Consider the following 23042-nt stretch of genomic DNA (forward strand, 5'->3'; position numbering starts at 1 on the left):
GATAAAAACAAATGAAAAGAGATATCAAACAACTAATCTTAATAATCTACTTGAAGGAGATGATCCACAGTCTTCAGATCTTCAGAAATCGTTGAAATCGGAGAAGAAACGCCTCCAAAATTGTATTTTCATCGTCTGGTACATCTGGAATTGCCAACTTAGGTTACTGGAAGGCTATCAAGGTCTATTTTTACGTTCAGCAGCAAAAATGACGCGCATGCCATCGCAGGTTTTGAAGAAAACGTGTCTCAGGCCTTTTTAATGAAGTAGGATGCTATTTTGGAGCTTTTTGGCCACCCTGAGATCGCATGTACACAACCTGCAATCGCAGGTTTTCATTTTTCACTTCCGAATGAATTTTTGGCACTAAAAAACCTCGAATCCATGTTGCGACCTAACCTGCGATCACATAAAGGATCCATATGATTGCATAGAGACAACACGTGATCGCATGTTGTTTCTAAGTCGTCCGAAATTCGTCTACTTTTTAGATCATTTTGAATCGCATCAATCGAAGTTACGGTTCTCGAGATATGGTCAAAATACTGACAGGGGGTCAAAGATGCCAGCAGCATTCTTTAACTTTAGATTGTAGATTCTATCTTCGTGTGATCAATTCGATCGAATTTTTCTTGACTAAAGCATCTTGCAAGCATTCCTCAACAAAGTCCATAAGTCCCAAGCTCCACTTTAAGCTCCAAACGTGCATCCAACTGCTCCCAAAGCACTGCTTCACTCGAACTATCTGAAATTGACATAAAAACATGAGTGGTACGGGAATTCTAACGAAAGACATGAGCTAAACATTATTTAAATAAATGACATGCAAATGTACAAAATATGATGCTAAAATGATAATAAAAACTACCTTATAAGATGCATAAAATGACATCTAACAAATCTCCCAAGCTTAAACCTTACTTGACCTCAAGTAAGAAAAAGATAAAACATTATAAACAAATGGAAAGATGTAGGTGACCTAATGAAAATTTAAAATATAATAAAACAAAAACTTAAACTAAAGTATGTCACTTTCTTTTTTGTCACATGATAAGATTTTGTAACGCCTGTGTTTCTGGGCTTGCCATTTTTAGCAATGTAATAGTCTAGGTTAACCTTTGTAACTAAATTTGAAATAATAAAAATGTATTATTTGTGAATTATGTGATTTATGTGTTTATTTTCTTGATTTTTATAATTTAATGAATTAAGAATAAAATAAGCGTAAATATTAAAGTGTGATAAGCCCGATATCTTTGCATAAAGTTGTAGTGGTCGAAACAAGGATTCCGGAGATATAAGGAATGCCAAAATCCGAGTTATAACAAAGAAGTTATGACCTGTCAAAGTTTCGCGACAGAACCGGCACGACGCCGAGTGACGTAAAATATGAATTTAAGATAGAGTGATATTTAGCCTTAGCGATCTAAACGAAAGTCGTATATTTCGTTAAACCGAGAGCGTGCATAAAAGGAACGCCCAAATCTGACTTCGTATGAGGAAGTTATGATTTTTCTAAGTTTCGACTTAGCAGTATGCAGCCCGAATACTCGATTTGAGATCAAGCGGTTTTTAGCCGAAACAATCTAAATGAGAATCGAAGATCTCGTTGTTGGTATCGAAGCGATAAAAAGTTAGGCGAGAACGGACGTCAAACGAAGAAGTTATGAATTTATAACGAAGTTTTTCTGTCCCGGCCTATTAAAAATAAATAATAAAAATAAAGTTAAAATTAGCCGACGGAGTTTAAATTTAATTGGAAAATCCGGCATTGTCCGAAGAGGAGTCATCGGACTCATTCGAAGTACGCCCCGCATACTCGTGTACGCCCCGCGTACACCGAGGAATGTCGACACTCGCACTCGAGTACTTCGGATACGTAAGCAGTGACGATTTCGGACCAGTACGCCCCGCGTACTCCGAGGCTCCAGCCTCCTATAAATAGGATGCGAGGGAAGCCGACTCATTTGCTATTTTTCTCTCTTCTATCTCCCATTTTGCATCGATTTGCGTGCCAGAAATACCCCGAAGCCCCGGTATTATTCTCGAGCCCCGAAGCAAGTCCCGAGATCCCGAAGATCCCGAGAAGTGCGATTCCCGAGCCGAAGCTCTGCCCGAGAGAAGTTCGATTTTTGTGAAGATCTTCCAGATCTGCTGAGAATTACTAATTCTGCAAGTCGTAGTGCTGTCCGATCATCTTCTGATCAAGTGAGTGTATACTACCTTTCACAAACACGATAATAATACAAGTATGGTTTAAGTGTATTAAGTAATTTGTTGTTTATATGTGTGAATGTGTATTCACTTTCTTCTATCTTATAGATATGATTATTTCTCTATGAAATACGTGTTATGTGTGTGTGTGCCTCATCTGTTATGTGGAATATGTATTGATTAAAGCATGCTATACAGGTTTTTAAACTATGTATAAAAATGTATATTTTATCTACTAATATGTTGGGTAGAACATGGATAGATAGTTGGTGTGTAATAAACAGATGAGAGGCCTCGTTGTTGTTTGATTTAGTCATCTAGCGGAGTTTAGATGACAACCACGGACTTTTCTAGACAGTCTTGTGGAACATTAGCAGGTTCGCCACCTGTAGGTGTTAATGAACTTGGGTGTTCATTCGCTGTACTCCATCCCCCTCATGGTTGCCTTATTTGACTTATATTGCTGAGGAACCCCCGAAGCATGTGTTGTCGCCCCGATGAAATATTCTTAGACTAGGTCCCTTATGTTAGTTGTTTTAGGGACATAAAGTGAGAATAACGGGAATGGGTAATTGGGTTATTGTTGGTTGGTGGAAATTAAATATAATTAATTATTGTGGGTTGAAAACCCTATATGCTCACCAGGCTCCCAAGCCTGACCCACTCAGTTTTATTTGTATTACAGGAAGTGGCGCGAGGGCATAAGATGGATGAACCATCAAGTTATTTTGTTTACAAGTATGTATATGTATATATTTGTTGAATGACTTGTAATGTTATCGTTTATGCTTATTGATCTGTATCGGAACATGACACCCGAGTTTTGATTATATAATGAAAATACATTTCTTTTATGAAATGCTTTGGTAAACATTGTTTTATCATGTTTTGTTTTTGGGAACAAATTCCGCAACTCTTTCAAATCAAAAGGATTTACTCTGAAATTATTTAAAAGCATAAATGAAAATCGGTCTTTTCTGGCCGAGATTTTGGGGATGTCACAGATTTCACAACAAGGAAGTTCCGATGAAATCACTACCTAGATAACAGTCTCAATACTTTATATTTCACAACAAGGATTTACTCTGGTCTTCTTTCTCTTCCCAGAAATCTTCCCTTCAGATTCTTTTCGTTTCAGATTCTTACCAAAAATCACCTTTCCCTCTTTTTCTTCCAAAAGTTTGTTTCTGTTCAAATTTGTCTTTGATTTTTTCTTAGCATATTCCAGCTCAACCTCTTCCACCTCCTCAAGCTTATCTTCTGCCAGCTCCTTTAATGTATAATTATTTGGTTTCCTGTCTAAAATAAATCTTACATAAAACCATTAGAAATATCACAACAGTCCTCAGACAAAGGACTGGTGATACCCAGATAATTAATAGAAAATTTATCAATTGGAGTTTTAGCATCATTTATTTTAAAGTGCACAATATCACCATCAAACTCCATAGAAAAAGTACCAACAAAAACATCAATCTTGGTTTTAGTAGTTTTCAAAAAAGGTATTCCCAAAATAATTGAGTTTGCATCTGAACTGTCCAAGTTTCCCATGTACAAAATGTAAAAATCACCAGGAGAAATCAAATTATCCACTTGGACAAGAACATCCTATAGTACACCTTTTGGGTGTACTGTTGAGTGGTCAGGCAATTGGATAATTGTCCCGATCTTTTGTAAATTTCCCATTTTTAATTTTTCAAAAACAGAATAGGGAAGGACATTAACTGAAGCTCCTAGATGAAGCACGGATTTTGGAAAACTAAGGTTCCCCAATTTACAAGGAACTGAGAAAATCCTCGGATCCCTGCACTTTGGAGGCGAACCTTTTTGTAAAATAAAAGAGATATTTTTGCATCTATTACAATCTCATTAAATTTCATTTTTGATGGTGCATTCATGAAGGGTCCATACCATGGTATGATCCTGACAGCAATGGTATGTGCATAATCATATTTTCGTAGTTCAATAATGTTTGACATAACTTATGTAGCATCCGGACTCTGAGGTATTAAAACTATTTTTTTTTTCATTTAGAATAGGCTCACGACGTAAGCCATATTCACGTCGTGAGAATGACTATTGATCGTTTGACTCATGTTTTCAAACCTCACGACATGAGGCATAAGATCACGACGTGAGTCAGTCCTGATGGTTCTAAACCCTAAAAATCAAGTATAAAACAGAGGATGAGACTAAGGTTGTCCATCCTCAGCCTCTTTCACTCCCAAGTCACTGAAAAATCCTAGATTCGTCCCTTTTGAGCCCTTGAACCATTGTTGGTGATATTGATGTGTTAATGGTGTTTTGATTTCCTTGAAGAAGAAAAAGAAGAAAAAGCTCTTGTGGTGGTTCCTTTTGGCGAGATAAACCCCTCCTTGTGGATTTTATGAGCTTGTGAGCTTCTATAAGTCATAAAGATCTTATCTTTTTAAGTTAAGCTTGCTAGATCTAGGTTATGGTTACCTTCTTTGCATGGGATCTTGGGTTACCATGCATGAAGTCCATTAAGTTGGCAACTTTATGGACCATTGAGTCATTTGTTGTATTAGAACCCTTGGATCTAGATTTTGGTGCAAGTTTTGGACTCCAAGTTTGAATCTTGACGTTTACACCCAGGGTCGGTCCTGAGGATTCAAATATCCAGGATGAGCCGGAGAAAATGCCATTATCCCCTAACATGTAATGAATTAATTATATAAACTGAAGTTTTTTTAAAACGACGATAAACTTTATAGCAATAAACTTAGAAAAATCATAGTATTTGTGTAACAGCTCGAAATCCAGGTACCCTTTTATTTAGCCCTTCATCTTTAATTGTTGGCATTTTAGGGTTTTTATGTTGTGCGAGTACGCTGGGCGTACGAGGAGTAAGCTGCGCGTACTCGCGCTCTTCATTTATACGCATTCCCCCTCGGGTACGTTGGGCGTACCTAAGGCTACGCTGGGCGTAACCGATCCAGACCCAAAACCCTAATTTGAGTTGTTGGCTATAAAAGGAATGAGATGGCTTGGTTCCTCAGCCACCATCCTTCAGAAAGAAACCCTAAGAGAGTGTCCCTTCGTTCCTAGCCCTTTTGTGAGTGTTCTAAGCTTGGTGGTGTCATTTCAAGGTAGCAAAGGAGAAGAGGAGTCCATTGTGAAGGCTAGAAGCTGGTGTTCAAGTGTAGATCCGGGCTTAGCAAAGGTTGGAGCTTGTTTCTAAGGTAAAAAGTTCGGATCTTGGCTTGTAGATCTTGTGGTATGCTTTATGGACCATTTTCTAGGGTTTTAGTCCCAAAGGTGGAGACTTTATGAGCAAGTGGTCTCCATTAGCTTAGATCCATCATATTTCTGGTCCATTTGAGTTGTAGATCCATAAAAATGTAATCTTGGACGTGAATGATTAGCCATGCATGAGATCTAGATCCTTGAGTTGAAATGGAAAGGTGTTAAGGAGTGTAAGAGCCTTTACAGCCATGCCAAGGCTTAAAGGTTCCGATTTTATGAGTAAGGATGCTTAAATAAGGCCGGATCTAGAAATTGAAGTAGTGGCTTAACCGATTAAGTGTGTATAGATCTGACTATTACGCTGGGCGTAACTCCCAGTACGCGCAACGTACTGGGTGGAGACCCCGACTATTGAGTTGTCAATGTACGCCCCGCATACATTTGTCTGTACGCCCCGCGTACTGTAGATGTTGACTTTTGCTCACTTTTAGGGTTTTGGTCAATATGTGGACTTTGAGCCAAGGAGGGGTGAAATGGTCTTTTACCCTCTGTGGGATAATGAAAAGGGTGTAGCCTAGTCTTGGAAGCCTATATTAATTAGAATGATATTTTGTTGTGATTAGGCGGGGTTGGGTCGTCGTTTCGAGATTTGGAGATATCGAGCACGCAAGATTCTAGACTTCCTATGAGGTGAGTCTTCTCACTATACTGTACCTGGAAAGGTACTTATGTGTGACTGGAAGGTCGGATATGTTATGAGTTGTATGTATTGTATGTGATTAAGTTAGCCGTTTATATGTGCTATGTATGCTATGCTTGATGTGGGCCGGAAGGCATTATGTTATGGTCCGGAAGGCATTACGTTATGGGCCGGAAGGCATTTATGTTATGGGCCGGAAGGCATTGTGATGTGGACCGGAAGGTCGACGCGGGTAAGACCGGAAGGTTTACCGGGTTGGGACGGAAGTCCCCTGAGACACATGGACCGGAAGGTCATGACCTAGAAAGGCGTATGTGTGTAAGTAGTATTTTGGGGAACTCACTAAGCATTTATGCTTACAGTTGTTGTGTGGAGTGTTTCAGGTACTAGCGAGGACCGTGGGAAGGCGCCGGCGTGATCTGTACACACTGATGGGGGATTTATGATCTTGGGATTTATATGATTTGTATTATGATATGATACATTGGATCTTTATGACTTGTTTTGGATGAAAACATGTTTTCAAAAAATCAAAAATTTGTTTTGAAAATTTACGTCGTTACAAGTTGGTATCAGAGCCTTGGTTTGAGGGATTCGGATGCACCTTCAGGCATAACTGAACTCAAACCGAGGATTTGAGGAATTTTTCAATTAATAAAGGCATAAAGATTTTATAAGAGATTTTGTAATAACCAAAGGAGAAGCAGTGTGTACGGTCAGCCAGTGCCCGAACGGTAAAATCCCCAAAATACCCTTACAATATGTGTTATAAGATATGTTGCGATATGTTATGCATGCTAGAGTAGACTAGGTATTCATATTAGGACTAGCGTGGCCTGATTTGTGATGCCTTAGTCTAGGGGAAATCTGATGCTATGAGATGCTTTGAGAGCGAGTAGGTAATCAGTGCATAGCAAGAATAGAGTACTCGTGATCCGGGGTCCAAGGAGGAGGACTTGGGGTGAACGCTGATGCGGTGTAGTCAGTAGTATAGGGCCCGTACTACTGAAGACACCGGATTAGTGGGCAGTACAAGTAAGAATCCTTTGGGTATCGGAGGTCGAGTATGGTTGCGTTATCGAGTGCGAGTATGCTCGATTGGGTCTCTGATATCTTTATGTTGTATTTCAGAGGCATCATGGTTAGGACACGCCACAGACCTGAGACGAGCGGTGTGAGTGACGAGGAGATTCCTCAGATGATCCACGATGAGGTGGCTGCGGCAATCCGGGCCGAGATTCCGGAGATGTTTGGGTCTATCAAGACCACGCTGTTGGAGACTTTTGATGAGCGGTACGCCGCGGTGACTGAGGTCGCAGCCGCTGCAGCTACGGAAGCTGTGGCTGCTACCAGGCCTCAGGGAGGTGACTCGTTGCTGTTCCGAGAGTTCAGCAACACGAAGCCACCCGAGTTTGATGGGACGCAGGATCCGATCGCTACGATGAGATGGATTGCTGAAATTGAGGGATGCTTCTATACTTGTTCATGTCCGGAGCATCTGAGGGTACGGTTCGCTTTGAACCAGCTTCGCTTGGGAGCGAAGGATTGGTGGAAGTTCGTGACGGCGAACTTCACTCTTGTAGAGATTTCAGCGGTGACCTGGGAGAGGTTCACCACCATGTTCAGAGACGAGTATGTTCCCCCAGTGGAGAGGGAACGGTTGGTTCTGGAGTTCTTGACCCTCAAGCAGGGTAATGATTCGGTTACTGTGGTCACCTGGAAGTTTCATGAGAGGGCGATGTTCTGCCCTGAGCAAGTGTCTACTGAGCAGGCTCGGATGAGCCGGTATCTGGGTATTCTGAGGAGGGACATCCGGGAGTTCGTTTCGAACTCGACGTACCAGACATTTGATGAGCTCCAGGCAAATGCCAGGAAGAGGGAGATTGATTTGGAGACTCAGGCCAGGGAGGAGGCCGAGTCTCAGAGGGTGGATCGGCGGCCGGATCAGTCTCATCCGACAGCCAAGCGGACCAAGTCCACTGATTCGAGGACTGGAGGCCAGAAGGGTCGCACCTGCGAGAAGTGCGGCAAGGGTCATGAGGGGACCTGTCGATCGGGTGCTTGCTACAAATGTGTCAAGGAGGGGCATATCGCCAGGGATTGCCCCAAGGGATTTATGGTTTGCTTCCATTGTAACCAGACTGGCCATCAGAAGGCCGAGTGCCCTCAGCTACACCAGGGATCAACGCAGGGATCTGCGCCGGCTACTAGGATTACCGAGGCTCGACCAGCAAAGGCCGAGGCTCCGAAGGCTCATGGGAGAGCTTTTCAGTTGACTGCGGAGGAGGTCCGTGCGGTGCCAGATGTCGTGGCTGGTATGTATTCTTTTGTGTATTTATTTTTATGCTGAGATGTTGTGCTTATTTTATGATATGCGTAGGTACTTTTCTTGTGAATTCTGTACCTGCCTTGGTATTATTTGACTCGGGTGCGAGTCGGTCTTTTGTATCTTTGGCTTTTAGTCAGCACCTTGGTATTGAGCAAGAGGTGATGAGTCGACCTCTGAGGGTTTCCATAGCGGATGAGAAGGCGGTATATGCCACCGACGTGATTCGAGGATGTGTGCTCGAGATTTTTGGTGTCGATTTTCCTATAGACCTAGTTCCTATCGCTATGGGAGATGTCTGTGTCATCGTGGGCATGGACTGGTTGAGTAAATTTGGAGCGGTCATTGACTGCAAGAGACAACTGGTGACTATGCGAGACCCTAGTGGGGGAGTGCTTACTGTGTATGGCGAGGGGACCCGGTGTGGGTCAGCGTTCTGTTCGGCTGCCAGGGCGAGGCAGAGTTTGCAGCAGGGCTGCAGTGGATTCATAGCCTATGTGATGGACGCACGAGTGGCCACTGGGAGGCCAAGTTCAGTTGACGAGGTTCCGGTAGTGCGTAATTCCCGGATATTTTTCCTGAGGAACTGTCGGGTGTGCCTCCGGAAAGACAAGTGGAGTTCCGTATTGACTTGATTCCGGGAGCAGCACCTATCGCCAAGGCGCCTTATCGCCTCGCGCCGCCGGAGATGCAGGAGTTATCCTCGCAACTTCAGGAGCTGTTGGGGAAGGAGTTTACTCGACTGAGTAGTTCGCCTTGGGGAGCACCGATCCTTTTTGTCAAGAAGAAAGATGGTTCACACCGGATGTGTATCGATTACCGGGAGTTGAACAAGTTGACGGTCAAGAACCGGTATCCGTTACCTAGGATCGATGATATGTTCGATCAGTTACAGGGGGCATCTTGGTTCTCCAAGATAGACTTGAGGTCGGGTTATCATTAGATGAGGGTTTGGGATGAAGATATCTAGAAGACTGCATTCAGAACTCGTTATGGACATTACGAGTTTGTGGTGATGCCTTTTGGGCTCACCAATGCCCCAGCTGCGTTCATGGATCTCATGAAGAGGGTGTGCAGGCCGATGCTGGATCGGTCGATGATCGTATTCATTGATGATATTTTGGTATATTCGAGGTCTAGAGAGCAGCATGAGGAGCATTTGAGGGAGATCCTTGGAGTTCTGAGATCGGAGAGGTTGTATGCCAAATTCTCCAAGTGTGAGTTCTGGTTAAGAGAGGTCCAGTTCCTAGGACACCTTGTTAACCAGAAAGGGATATTGGTCGATCCGGCCAAGATTGAGGCAGTGATGAGATGGGAGGTGTCGAGATCACCCACTGAGATCAGGAGCTTTCTGGGATTGGCCGGCTATTATCGGAGGTTTATTAGGGATTTCTCCAAGATCGTCGTGCCACTTACCAAGATGACCCGGAAGGGTGTTGCATTTTCTTGGGGTCCGGAGCAGCAGTCCTCATTTGAGACCCTACGTCAGAAGTTGTGCGAGGCCCCGGTGCTCGCACTCCTGGAAGGGATGGAGGATTTTGTGGTATATTGTGATGCGTCTACATCTGGGTTAGGGGCAGTGCTTATGCAGAGGGGGCACGTTATAGCGTATGCATCGAGGCAGCTGAAGCCTCATGATTCGAGATATCCCACCCACGATCTGGAGTTGGGGGCTGTGGTGTTTGCCCTCAAGATCTGGCGGCACTATCTATATGGGGTTCGGTGTACCATATACACGAACTACAAGAGTCTGAAGTACTTGATGGATCAGCCAAACCTGAATATGCGCCAAAGGAGATGGTTGGATGTGGTGAAGGACTATGATTGCGAGATCCTGTACCACCCGGGCAAGGCTAATGTCGTAGCCGATGCTTTGAGCCGTAGGTCGGAGAGCGCCCCAATCTGAGACATTTGTATGAGGTTGACGGTGATGACTCCGGTATTGGACACCATCCGAGGGGCCCAGGTTAAGGCTGCGAGACCAGAGAACCGAAAGTGGGAGCGGGTTGTTGGGCAGGTGTCGGAGTTCATTACCGATAGTCGGGGACTTATGACATTTCAGGGTCAGATTTGGGTACCATTTATAGGCGGGACGCGTACCATTTTGATGGAGGAGGCACATCGATCGAAGTTCTCGATCCATCCCGGGGCCACTAAGATGTATTTGGACTTAAAGAGGGAGTATTGGTGGCCCTGTATGAAGAGGGATGTTGCATGGTTTGTCGAGAGGTGCCTAACCTGTCGCCAGGTTAAGGCCGAGCACCAGCGTCTGCATGGTAAGCTGCAGCCACTGGAGATTCCCGAGTGGAAGTGGGAATAGATTACCATGGATTTTATCACTAAATTGCCAAGGACTGCGAGAGGAGTCGATGCAATTTGGGTGATTGTGGACAGGTTGATGAAGAGCGCTCATTTTCTTGGTATCAGTGAGAGATCTTCTGCTGAGAGGTTGGCAGAGTTATATGTGAGGGAGGTGGTATCGCAGCATGGAGTTCTGATGTCGATTGTTTCAGATCGAGACGTGCGATTTACTTCCAGATTTTGGAAGAAGTTTGATGTGTGCAAACTCACTTAGTTTTAAACCTACTTTTAATTATCAAATAACACACAAAAGGCAGTGAACCTATCAATTGTGATATAGTTGAGTAAGTAGGGTATCGAACACAGGGAACGGCAAATTAAAACTAAAAACTAATTTTATCTAAATTAATTAATAAATAGGGGTTTTCTCTAGTTTTACAAGACTAGAAACTTGCTAACTATTACTAATTTAAAAACAAGAAAACAAAGAATTAAATAGATTCAATAATTGGGAAGGAACTTCTGTTTAGTTCAACTCAACTGATCTTATGGTTGTTTTCAAGGTAATGGTGCAATGGATTAATTCGTTTGTTAGTTACCGATTCAAGTGATTAGATTTGCATTCACTACACTAATCATTAGCAAATAAACTAACTTAAACAGTGGTCAGTTGTCTAATTTAATTAAATTTACTAGATTAATTATTCGGGTTAAGTTAGACTTGCAATAGTTAACTAATTTATTCTTTTAATTAACTTCTTGTTTGATGGTCATCTCACAAGCTTGCACATGAATTTACTCAATTTTCTTATTAACTCTAGTTTCATATTCATTAATCCTAGACATATGACAATAGTGATCACATAGCATATGAGGTTAATAATAAATAGATGTTCATGCTAATCAATTATCTCCCTATTAACAGAAAATTAATTATTATTCACACACAAGGTTCTTTAGCAAGCTAAAATAACAAAATTCACCAACTTAGAATTAATCCTACCAATCAATCAAACCATATTATCAATTTTGTATCCCCAAACAGAAGTCTAAAGGTTTTAGCTCATAATTGAAGTAAATAACAGCAAACAAACAGATTCTAATTGTTTAACCATAATGACAAAACAAAAGATTAAGTGGGATGATGAAATTTGCCTCAATTCTCCTTCGGGATTGAATTCTAGCTTATGACTTCGTCTTCTAGGGTTTTTCTGACTTCTTAATCGCAGCAAAACTCTTCTGAACCGTCCCCGAATTTTTTCATATCGTTCTGTGGAGTTATCTTTATATATATATGAATCGACTCGTCGAGTCAGGTGGCGACTCATCGAGTCCATCTCACATTCCTCGTATTGTGATAACTCTCTGGGATCCCGAGTCTTTATCTTCTCGATTCTTCGATCGGACTCGCCGAGTAGTCGACCCTACTCGCCGAGTAGGTGCTTTTTTCAATGTTTTTCTTCTTTGTTCCATTCTCGAACTTCTAATTGTTTCTCCCGCTTCCGAGCTTCATTTTTGGACTGAAAACATAATTCAAACACTTTTAAGTACCTTTTGTCCATAAAATGCAATAATTTAGCTAATAAATGAATAAAAATGTATACTTAATATGAACTAATTATGCACATATCAAAGTTTCACGAGGAGTTGGGTACAAGGCTGCATTTCAGTACCGCATACCACCCACAGACGGACGGGCAGAGTGAGCGGACGATTCAGAAAAAATAAAAACGCAAAGAAATTAATCCTCCTCATCGTCATGATCCGACGCTACTCCACTTCCTCCCGCACCACTCCTTCTTGTACTAATCACCTCTTCCCACGATGGAATATACGGAAAGTTACCACCATCGATATGCGGAATGTTGAAGTGGTCGAAAAGCCGGATATGTGATTGATTGCTAAAATTGATGCCCCACGCCATTTGATCTTGTAACCGCCTTATCTCCACATTGTACCAATCCATTGGTACTTCTTCATTATCAACCGGAATCACCGGCGGCTCTTTCTCCACCTCCCGCTCCCTCCTCGATCGGACCCTCCTTCCCGGTGCTTCGGGACCAACTACCAGATCATCATGCAGGATAACATAATGACCACGACCATAGTCTTCAATAATCCTGGCCCACCGGAAAAGAATTGGATTGAACGGAGGTGAAGGAATCATCGTCATAAAGTTCCATGCACCACGGGTCATCAACCCAAACGAGTTGGCTAGCCGGGTGACAAACATACCACCATTAATTCGAGAAGTTTTGCGATCCTTGACCGCACCCTCCGATAGATATGAAGCCAAACACCAAGGAATATTGCAAAAAATGCCGGGTGTGATAATGCTTCATAAGTAGAAGACATCAAGGTTGGAAACCTTGTCATCATCCTTCCTTTGGTTAATAGTGGATGAAATGAGACGATGAATAAGGTGGTGTGTAGGCGATCGAATGCTCCCCTCTTGTGCCGATTTCGGAATATAAACTTTGTTGCCAATCGTGTTCCACCAACCCGTGCTCGTCACTCCATCAGGAAACACCATGTGAGATTGCTCCAAAAAGGCCCGAAAGATAGCTGTTGAGACCAAGGGCTGGTCATAAATTCCCAATCGACAGGCAAGGTCGAGCACAAAACATTGATGAAATTCACCCCCAAGGCAGAAACTAAAACTTGCTGGGTGATAACAATCCACTCCCCCCGTGAAAGATACCGTGGAGAAGAACTCTAGGCATAGCTCCAAATACACCGGCTCTTGAATTCGAAAGACCCGGCTCCACCCCTCACAAATCATCGTTTCTCCTTCGTGGGTAAACTCCTTTAAAAGATAAGGAGCTAACTCCTCTTCATAGCGTACACTTTACAACCAATCCCAATCTATCCTATTGGGCACTTCAATTTCTTTTTTCCTTATGTCGGCCAACTTCTTCTTCCACTTTCCGCATCGTTGAAGCGGACTCGATTTGTGGGAAATTCAACCAAGGAAAGTCCCCTTGGTGTCCACTAGAACTTTGCCCCCTGTTGAACATTATTTCTGCAAAACAAAGATACAAAACCCAGAAACATAGATTATAATTAAAAGAAGTCATGCACGTGTTCCCCGACACGACTCGTCGAGTCCATGGACGACTCGGCGAGTCGCAAGAACTGCTCGATTCAGTCAACGGGTCGGTCTAAATTGGACCATGAAATCTCAAAATCACTTCAAGAGTTTTGTCTTGGCACATGTTTAAAAGGTATTAGGCAAGAATAAGCATGCAAAACATCATAATTCATGAAAAATCGAAACCCTAGAAATTTATTATTTTTCAAAATCGGGTTTTTCTATGCAATTTCCATCATAGATAATCTTAGAATCATGCTTTTAACAAAAAAGAGGAAGAAATTAGTTACCTTTTGCGATGAAACTTGAAAAATTTGAAGAACAATGAAGAGGAAGATGAATGCTTGAGAGAGAATTGAGAGAGAGGCACGACGAGTGGGTTTTAAAAAAAATGATTCTTTTAGGGTTAAAACCCTAGTTACCAGTTGTAAAAGTAATTCTTATTATTATTTTTTTCTGTGAATAATACCGACTCGTCGAGTCAGGGTCAGACTCGGCGAGTCTGGTCGCGATGCCATTTTTTTTTTGAAATCTATATGGACTCGTCGAGTCATGGTCAGACTCGGCGAGTCTCTTGCAAACAATTCAAAATTTATAAAATTTTGTCATGTATTTAGAAAAGAAAATTCATTTTACCCCACATTTAGTCCATGCACACTCTCAAGCAGACATGTTCGATGATTCGGAAAAAAAATCAAACAAAACTAAAATAAAAAAAAAAATAAAAGAAAGCAAACTCTAAACAACGGGTTGCCTCCCGCCAAGCGCTTCTTTTTAAGGAGTCATTAGTTGGACTCCTTCCCATCTACGTTTTGTCATCTTCCAGTATCGGGAATGCATGCCTAATCTTTTGTGGTTTGTACTTTGTCTTGTAAGCGTGAATCTTCTTTTTATAAGCCCTTTTTAATTCATCTCTCTTCTTTTTCACAACATCATCCTCAGCTGCTTGGGCTTCCCTTTTTCTCTTCTTCTTCTTCACCCCATTCTTTTTCACCTTCTCTTGCACCTCCTTTTCTTTAAACTTAATTACTTCGTATTTTGTGAAAGTTTGTGCTCTAGGTTTGGTAATGAATGGTTGATCAACTTCCACCATCCTTTCCTTTGCCTCCTCCTCTTTTTCTGTGGTCACCCCATCTTTAAGCGGGATTGCATCAAGACATGCTACATCGGCGTGTTGAACTTCCGTTTCCATTTCTCCTCCTGCTATTTGTTCTTCTAAAGAATCATGAAAAATATCTAAATCCAGAATATGCAGAGAACTAGCAACAAGCAGATCTAAATCGTCCAAGTCGTTATTAAATTCGACTGGACTCGTCGAGTCTAGTAAAGTGACTCGGCGAGTCTGATCATATTCCATCATTTCTTGGGTGTTTTCTGAGTCGGCTCCTTCCAGTAGCTTTTCTAACTCCTCCAAGTCCTTGTTAACATCTCCATCCTCTCCAGAATGTAGCAGAAACTTGCTTGGATCTTCTTTTTGCAAAAGTGAAAGTTCTTTTTGTAATATCTCATCATCCAAATGGATAAATGAGATCTTTTCTTTTCTTTCCTCTTCTTGCTTGGCTTCTGGTATAACTTTAAATATTACGGACTCGTCACCCACCCTCAACGTTAATGTAGACTCACATACATCAATTAAAGCACAAGCGGTGTTTAAAAATGACCTCCCCAAAATAATTGGAATTTCGGGGTCTTCTTCCATATCAACAACCACGAAGTCTACCGGAAATATAAACTTGTCGACTTTAATAAGGAGATCCTTACAAACGCCTTGTGGATGAATTATTGTCTTGTCTGCCAAATGGATCTTCATATTTACCGGTCTTGGCTCCGGTAAATTCAACCTCTTAAAGAAAGAGAAAGGCATCAGATTGATGCTTGCACCCGAGTCGGTCAATGCTTGGGTGACAACTTCATTACCAAACTGGCACGGAATTATAATATTCCCCGGATCGCCCTTCTTTTCGGGTAGCTCACTCAATAGTATCTCCGCGACTTCAGCCAAATCTTTCCTAGCAGCAAAAAGACCTTTTAGCAAGTTGAAGTATTTGGGTGTCTGGAGCATCGTTTCCACAAATGGCACATTAACTTGTAGGGCTTTAACATGCTTCATGAAGGTTCTATATGCTTCAACTTTTTCCGCGGGCATGGCTTTGATTGGGTATGGCAAAGGAGGATTATATGGCTTTAAAGGACTGACAGTTTTGTCATTTATGCATAGACTCGTCGAGTCCAATGGATTGACTCGGCGAGTTGGATCGGGTTTTGCTGGAGCCGCTTTTTTCTACCTTTTCTGCCTTCCTCTTGGAGATTCTCAGTGCATATGTGCCTATTTCTTCCTTGCTGGAGGTTATTGCACTAACATTCTCCCTTCTTGGATTGGGTTCGGTGTTACTTGGAAGTTGACCCGGTCTTCTATCATTCACTTGATGCACAAGCTGTCCCAGCTGTTTCTCAATGTTGAGAATGGATGCATGTTCATTCCTTAGCATATTTCTGGTCTCGTGTATTGCAGCATCGTGATCACTGTATCTCTTTTCGGATACGGCTATGAATCTAGTGAATAATTCTTCTAAATCGGTTTTCTTTTCTACCGGTTCTTCCTTTTGATATAGTCCCCTCTCCTTCTGCTTGTATTTTTCCTCCTTAGCCCTCTTATACTCTTCGTATGGGAGCCATTCCTTCTTAGGTTTTCGCCAATTTTCGTCGTATCGATCGCCACTTGAATTATTGAGCTTTCTTATTTCCATTCTCATCCAAATCACAATCCTTTGTGGGATGGGGCCCTCTACAATTTTCACATCCCACCCTAATAGCATGGATTGTTTGATCCATTTTTGTCATTCTTCTATCAAGACCATCAAGCTTAGCTATCACCGCCGCCATGCTATCATTTGTCGAGTTCACTACTCCCCGACTTACTTCGTTTCTTGGATTATGGTATTCTCTAGAGTGCTTAGAGAATTCTTCGATTAACTCCTTAATTACCGGGGGCGCCTTCTTCGTGAACGGGCCTTGGGAATCAAGCAATTGCCTTGTAGTGACATTGACTCCATCATAGAAAATGGAGACCTCTTGTTGGCTATTAAGGTCATGGTGTGGGCAATTCCTAAGCAAGCTCTTGTACCTTTCCCAAGCTTCATAAAGAGATTCTCCGGGTTGTTGCTCGAAGTTGGCAATGGCTTTCTTTAGCTTGGCTATTTTGGAGGGCAGGCAAAAATGGTCTATGAATTCTACTTTCATCTTGGCCCATGTGGTGACCGATCCGGGAGGAAGTGACTATAGCCAATCTTTTGCAGCCCCTTTAAACGTGACTGGAAGCATGCGAAGAAGCTGGGTCTCGCGTGGAACATTCGGTACATTGAAGTAGTCGGCCACATCATTCACTTCGTCCAAGTGCTTGTAGGCGTCTTCGTGATCCTTCCCGTAAAAAGGAATCTCCTTGAGTTGAGCGAGAATATGGCCTTTTAGTTCGAAAGTAGCAGTCGCGGGAATTGCGGGCTGCACAAGTCCCGACCCGGTGTCATCACGCATCCTCTTCTTCCATTCCCCCATGGGGACTTCATCGATATTAGCCATAGTGATAGCTAAATCGTCTTCCAATCCGGAGTCGTGCTCGTATGTGGGTTCTTCTTCTTCCTCGGTCTCGTACTCGATATCTTCTTGAATTGGGTCTTCAATTGTCAACGAGGCACTGGATGCTCCTGTTTTGCTGCTCCTCTTCTTGCTGAAAACGGACTTTAAGTTTTTGAGTGGTGAGTTCTTTGAAGAAGTGGATTCTCCAACGGTTTTGCGTTTGCTCCTTCTTAGTGCGGATTCCGGGTCTTCAAAAGGAGGGACCAGAGGTGTATCAGATCCTCGGGTCATGAAACAACTGTAAACAAAACAAAAAAAACGCGTAAAAGGAACAAAAACGAAATAAAAAAAATTAAAGCTGAAACAGCGATGTACTCGCCGAGTCTTCACGAATGCACTCGGCGATTTGAAGGCAAAAAAAAAAATTCTAGTTATTCTAAAAACGGAATTTTATTGAAACTAATTCTACTTACTGAATTACTTTTTAAATAACTTTGTGCAAGATAAATCCCACACAAAGGATCGATTAAACTAGAATTTAATGCTAATTTTAGAACCGTTCCCCGACAACAGCGCCAAAAACTTGATGTGTGCAAACTCACTTAGTTTTAAACCTACTTTTAATTATCAAATAACACACAAAAGGCAGTGAACCTATCAATTGTGATATAGTTGAGTAAGTAGGGTATCGAACACAGGGAACGACAAATTAAAACTAAAAACTAATTTTATCTAAATTAATTAATAAATATGGGTTTTATCTAGTTTTACAAGACTAGAAACTTGCTAACTATTACTAATTTAAAAACAAGAAAACAAAGAATTAAATAGATTCAATAATTGGGAAGGAACTTCTGTTTAGTTCAACTCAACTAATCTTATGGTTGTTTTCAAGGTAATGGTGCAATGGATTAATTCTTTTGTTAGTTACCGATTCAAGTGATTAGATTCGCATTCACTACACTAATCATTAGCAAATAAACTAACTTAAACAGTGGCCAGTTGTCTAATTTAATTAAATTTACTAGATTAATTATTCGGGTTAAGTTAGACTTGCAATAGTTAACTAATTTATTCTTTTAATTAACTTCTTGTTTGATGGTCATCTCACAAGCTTGCACATGAATTTACTCAATTTTCTTATTAACTCTAGTTTCATATTCATTAATCCTAGACATATGACAATAGTGATCACATAGCATATGAGGTTAATAATCAATAGATGTTCATGCTAATCAATTATCTCCCTATTAACAGAAAATTAATTATTATTCACACACAAGGTTCTTTAGCAAGCTAAAATAACAAAATTCACCAACTTAGAATTAATCCTACCAATCAATCAAACCATATTATCAATTTTGTATCCCCAAACAGAAGTCTAAAGGTTTTAGCTCATAATTGAAGTAAATAACAGCAAACAAACAGATTCTAATTGTTTAACCATAATGACAAAACAAAAGATTAAGTAGGATGATGAAATTTGCCTCAATTCTCCTTCGGGATTGAATTCTAGCTTATGACTTCGTCTTCTAGGGTTTTTCTGACTTCTTAATCGCAGCAAAACTCTTCTGAATCGTCCCCGAATTTTTTCATATCGTTCTGTGGAGTTATCTTTATATATATGAATCGACTCGTCGAGTCAGGTGGCGACTCGTCGAGTCCATCTCACATTCCTCGTATTGTGATAACTCTCTGGGATCCCGAGTCTTTATCTTCTCGATTCTTCGATCGGACTCGCCGAGTAGTCGACCCAACTCGCCGAGTAGGTGCTTTTTTCAATGTTTTTCTTCTTTTTTCCATTCTCGAACTTCTAACTGTTTCTCCCGCTTCCGAGCTTCATTTTTGGACTGAAAACATAATTCAAACACTTTTAAGTACCTTTTGTCCATAAAATGCAATAATTTAGCTAATAAATGAATAAAAATGTATACTTAATATGAACTAATTATGCACATATCAAAGTTTCACGAGGAGTTGGGTACAAGGCTGCATTTCAGTACCGCATACCACCCACAGACGGACGGGCAGAGTGAGCGGACGATTCAGACGCTCGAGGATATGCTCCGAGCGTGTGTTTTGGATTTTGGAGGGAGTTGGGACACCTATTTACCCTTGGCAGAGTTTTCATATAACAACAACCATCATTCGAGCATTGGTATGCCACCCTTTGAGCTGTTGTATGGGAGGAGGTGTCGGACCCCCATCTGCTGGGGAGAGGTGGGGCATCGGGTAATGAGTAGTACGGAGATTGTGCTTCAGACGACAGAGCAGATACAGCAGGTCAGGCAGAGATTGTTGACCGCTCAGAGTCGCCAGAAGAGTTATGCGGACAGGCGTTGGTCCGAGCTCGAGTTTCAGGTTGTTGACCTTGTACTCTTAAAGGTCTCTCCTTGGAAAGGGGTAATTCGATTCAGGAAGAGGGGCAAATTTGAGCCTCGATATATTGGACCTTTCAGGGTAATCACGAGGATATGCATGGTAGCCTACCGTTTAGATATACATGCGGAGCCGGGACAGATTCACGACACCTTCCATGTGTCGCAGTTGAGGAAATGTATTGCAGACGTGAATGATTAGCCATGCATGAGATCTAGATCCTTGAGTTGAAATGGAAAGGTGTTAAGGAGTGTAAGAGCCTTTACAACCATGCCAAGGCTTAAAGGTTCCGACTTTATGAGTAAGGATGCTTAAATAAGGCCGGATCTAGAAATTGAAGTAGTGGCTTAACCGATTAAGACCAGAACTGAAGTGTGTATAGATCTGACTATTACGCTGGGCGTAACTCCCAGTACGCGCAACGTACTGGGTGGAGACCCCGACTATTGAGTTGTCAATGTACGCCCCGCGTACATCAGTCTGTACTCCCCGCGTACTGTAGATGTTGACTTTTGCTCATTTTTAGGGTTTTGGTCAATATGTGGACTTTGAGCCAAGGAGGGGTGAAATGGTCTTTTACCCTCTGTGGGATAATGAAAAGGGTGTAGCCTAGTCTTGGAAGCCTATATTAATTAGAATGATATTTCGTTGTGATTAGGCGGGCTTGGGTCGTCGTTTCGAGATTTAGAGATATCGAGCACGCAAGATTCTAGATTTTCTACGAGGTGAGTCTTCTCACTATACTGTACCTGGAAAGGTACCTATGTGTGACCGGAAGGTCGGATATGTTATGAGTTGTATGTATTGTATGTGATTAAGTTAGCCGTTTATATGTGCTATGTATGCTATGCTTGATGTGGGCCGGAAGGCATTATGTTATGGGCCAGAAGGCATTACGTTATGGGCCGGAAGACATTTATGTTATGGGCCGGAAGGCATTGTGATGTGAACCGGAAGGTCGACGCGGGTAAGATCGGAAGGTTTACCGGGTTGGGAAGGAAGTCCCCTGAGACACATGGACCGGAAGGTCATGACCTGGAAAGGCGTATGTGTGTAAGTAGTATTTTGGGGAACTCACTAAGCATTTATGCTTACAGTTGTTGTGTGATGTGTTTCAGGTAATAGCGAGGACCGTGGGAAGGCGCCGACGTGATCTGTACACACTGATGGGGGATTTATGATCTTGGGATTTATATGATTTGTATTATGATATGATACATTGGATCTTTATGACTTGTTTTGGATGAAAACATGTTTTCAAGAAATCAAAAATTTACGTCGTTACAATTTTAATGAGTAATAACATATGTAACATCTAAACGAGAACTAAAAATGAAAATGGGGTCTAAATAATATATATATATATATATATATATATATATATATATATATATATATATATATATATATATATATATAAAAGAAATTTAAATTAAAGGCTGAATTGTCATAAAGAAAAACTAAAAAATTAATTTAAATTAATAAAAAAAAATGACAAATATAAATTTATAAAAGTTCAGGGGCTAAATGTAGAATTTTTGGAAATTGATTTAGTAAAGAGAATTGATAAGCAGGAGAAATTGTTAAGTATGGATCATAAATTAAGAGTAGAAATTGTGACTTGGAATATTTAACATATATGCATCCTTCTGAAATTATTAAGCATGGATCATAAATTAAGGGTAAAAATTGTAACTTGGAATATTTAACATATATGCATCCTTCTGCCAAACGCAATAAAGTGAGAATAACTGAATAAGCCAACCAACGTTAAAAAAAAAAAAGAATAAACCTGATGTTGGAAGGATTCGAAACCGGGTGCTTATTGTATTTAAACACACGCCGCTTTAACCAGCTAAACTGACACATATTTGTGTTAAAATCATGAAAACATTAAATATATTAATATCTTAATCATATAATTTTGCAAAACTTGGGCCTTATTTTTTTTCTGGGACCTATACGGCTGCACACGTTACCCCTCCTTAGAATCGGGCCTGTTTACACCCATCTTTTGACCTAACTAGTGTTTAAGTCATGCATAGGACATGCATGACTGAAAAGATATCATTTTTATGGTCCTTTAAGCTAGATATGGTATTCTGGAAAGTCCCAACACACATATTAAAGGATTAAGGACTTAATGCTCACAGAACAGTTCTCACGAAGTGAGAAATATAGTCTCACGACGTGAGCATGGCGACAACCCCAATCTGAAATCCTAAGGTTAGTGAACTGAGTTGACTCGTTGCGTCGACCCAAGTTGAGTTGAATCTCATGACGTGAGCCAAGGAAGGTCACGACGTGAGGACAAAATGATAAGAAAAAGCTGACCATTGACCCGAGGCATTGACTTTTGACCTAAGTTGACTTTTGTCGATTATTGAGAGGTAGGGTAAGTCTAAGGGTTTCATTGCATGATTTCTTAGGTGTGGAGTAGTCTGGTGCATCTGATAGCGTGAGTAGAAGTATTTGACTTTCGATTGTGAGATGAGTTACCTTCCAGTAGAAGTGGGTCGAAGACACCAATGTCAGTCCACTAGTAGCTGATTATAGTAAAGATGATTGTCTTTGTGATAATTGTCCGGTATGCCACTATTTGTTATGATTTATGTGCTAGTATGCTACGATATTATGTGATAGTGGTAGGAGGGGTGGGTTAGACCCCGTAACCGGTTGATATAAACCGGAGGGTAGGCCGGACACCCAGATATGTCTGACAATATGGTTATGATAGGTTACTATGTGGTAGTGGTAGGGGTGAAATACACCCTGTAACCGGTTGAGATAATCTGGAGGGTAGGTCGGGCATCCACATATGCCTGGCAGGGTAGGTCGGGCACCCAAATATGCCTGACACGGGTATGTCGGATACCCTCGATATGCCTGATATGGGTAGGTTGAGCACCCAGGTATGCTCAGCAGGGTAGGTCGGGCACCTAGATATGCCTGACAGTATGTTTATTATATGGTATATGGTATGATGGGGGAACTCACTAAGCTTTGTGCTTACGGTTTTCCATTTTGGTTTAAGGTACTTCCTCTTCGAAGGGAAAGGCGTTGGCATGATCGCATCGCATCACACTATATTTTCCGCACATGAGATCTTTGGGAGTTATACTCTGATGTTGTTTTATCATGACACCTTTTGACTATTGATACATTGGTTTTGATATGAGTTGAAGCTATGGATGTTTTCAGACAAATGGTTTTATAATTATTGAACTTAAAATGAAATTTTTGGTCTTAAA

The 23042-nt window shown here is 41.4% G+C and overlaps 1 non-coding gene across 1 annotated transcript; it reads left to right on the forward strand.

Annotated features, from left to right (window-relative positions):
• Window positions 1-16924: 16924 nt before the first annotated feature.
• LOC111903424 (small nucleolar RNA R71) lies at window positions 16925-17031 on the forward strand. Its single transcript, XR_002854147.2, has one exon. It is a non-coding gene; the product is annotated as a small nucleolar RNA R71 (small nucleolar RNA).
• Window positions 17032-23042: the final 6011 nt, after the last annotated feature.

The sequence above is a fragment of the Lactuca sativa genome, chromosome 8 (genome assembly GCF_002870075.4).
Source record: "Lactuca sativa cultivar Salinas chromosome 8, Lsat_Salinas_v11, whole genome shotgun sequence".
Lineage (NCBI taxonomy): Eukaryota > Viridiplantae > Streptophyta > Magnoliopsida > Asterales > Asteraceae > Lactuca > Lactuca sativa.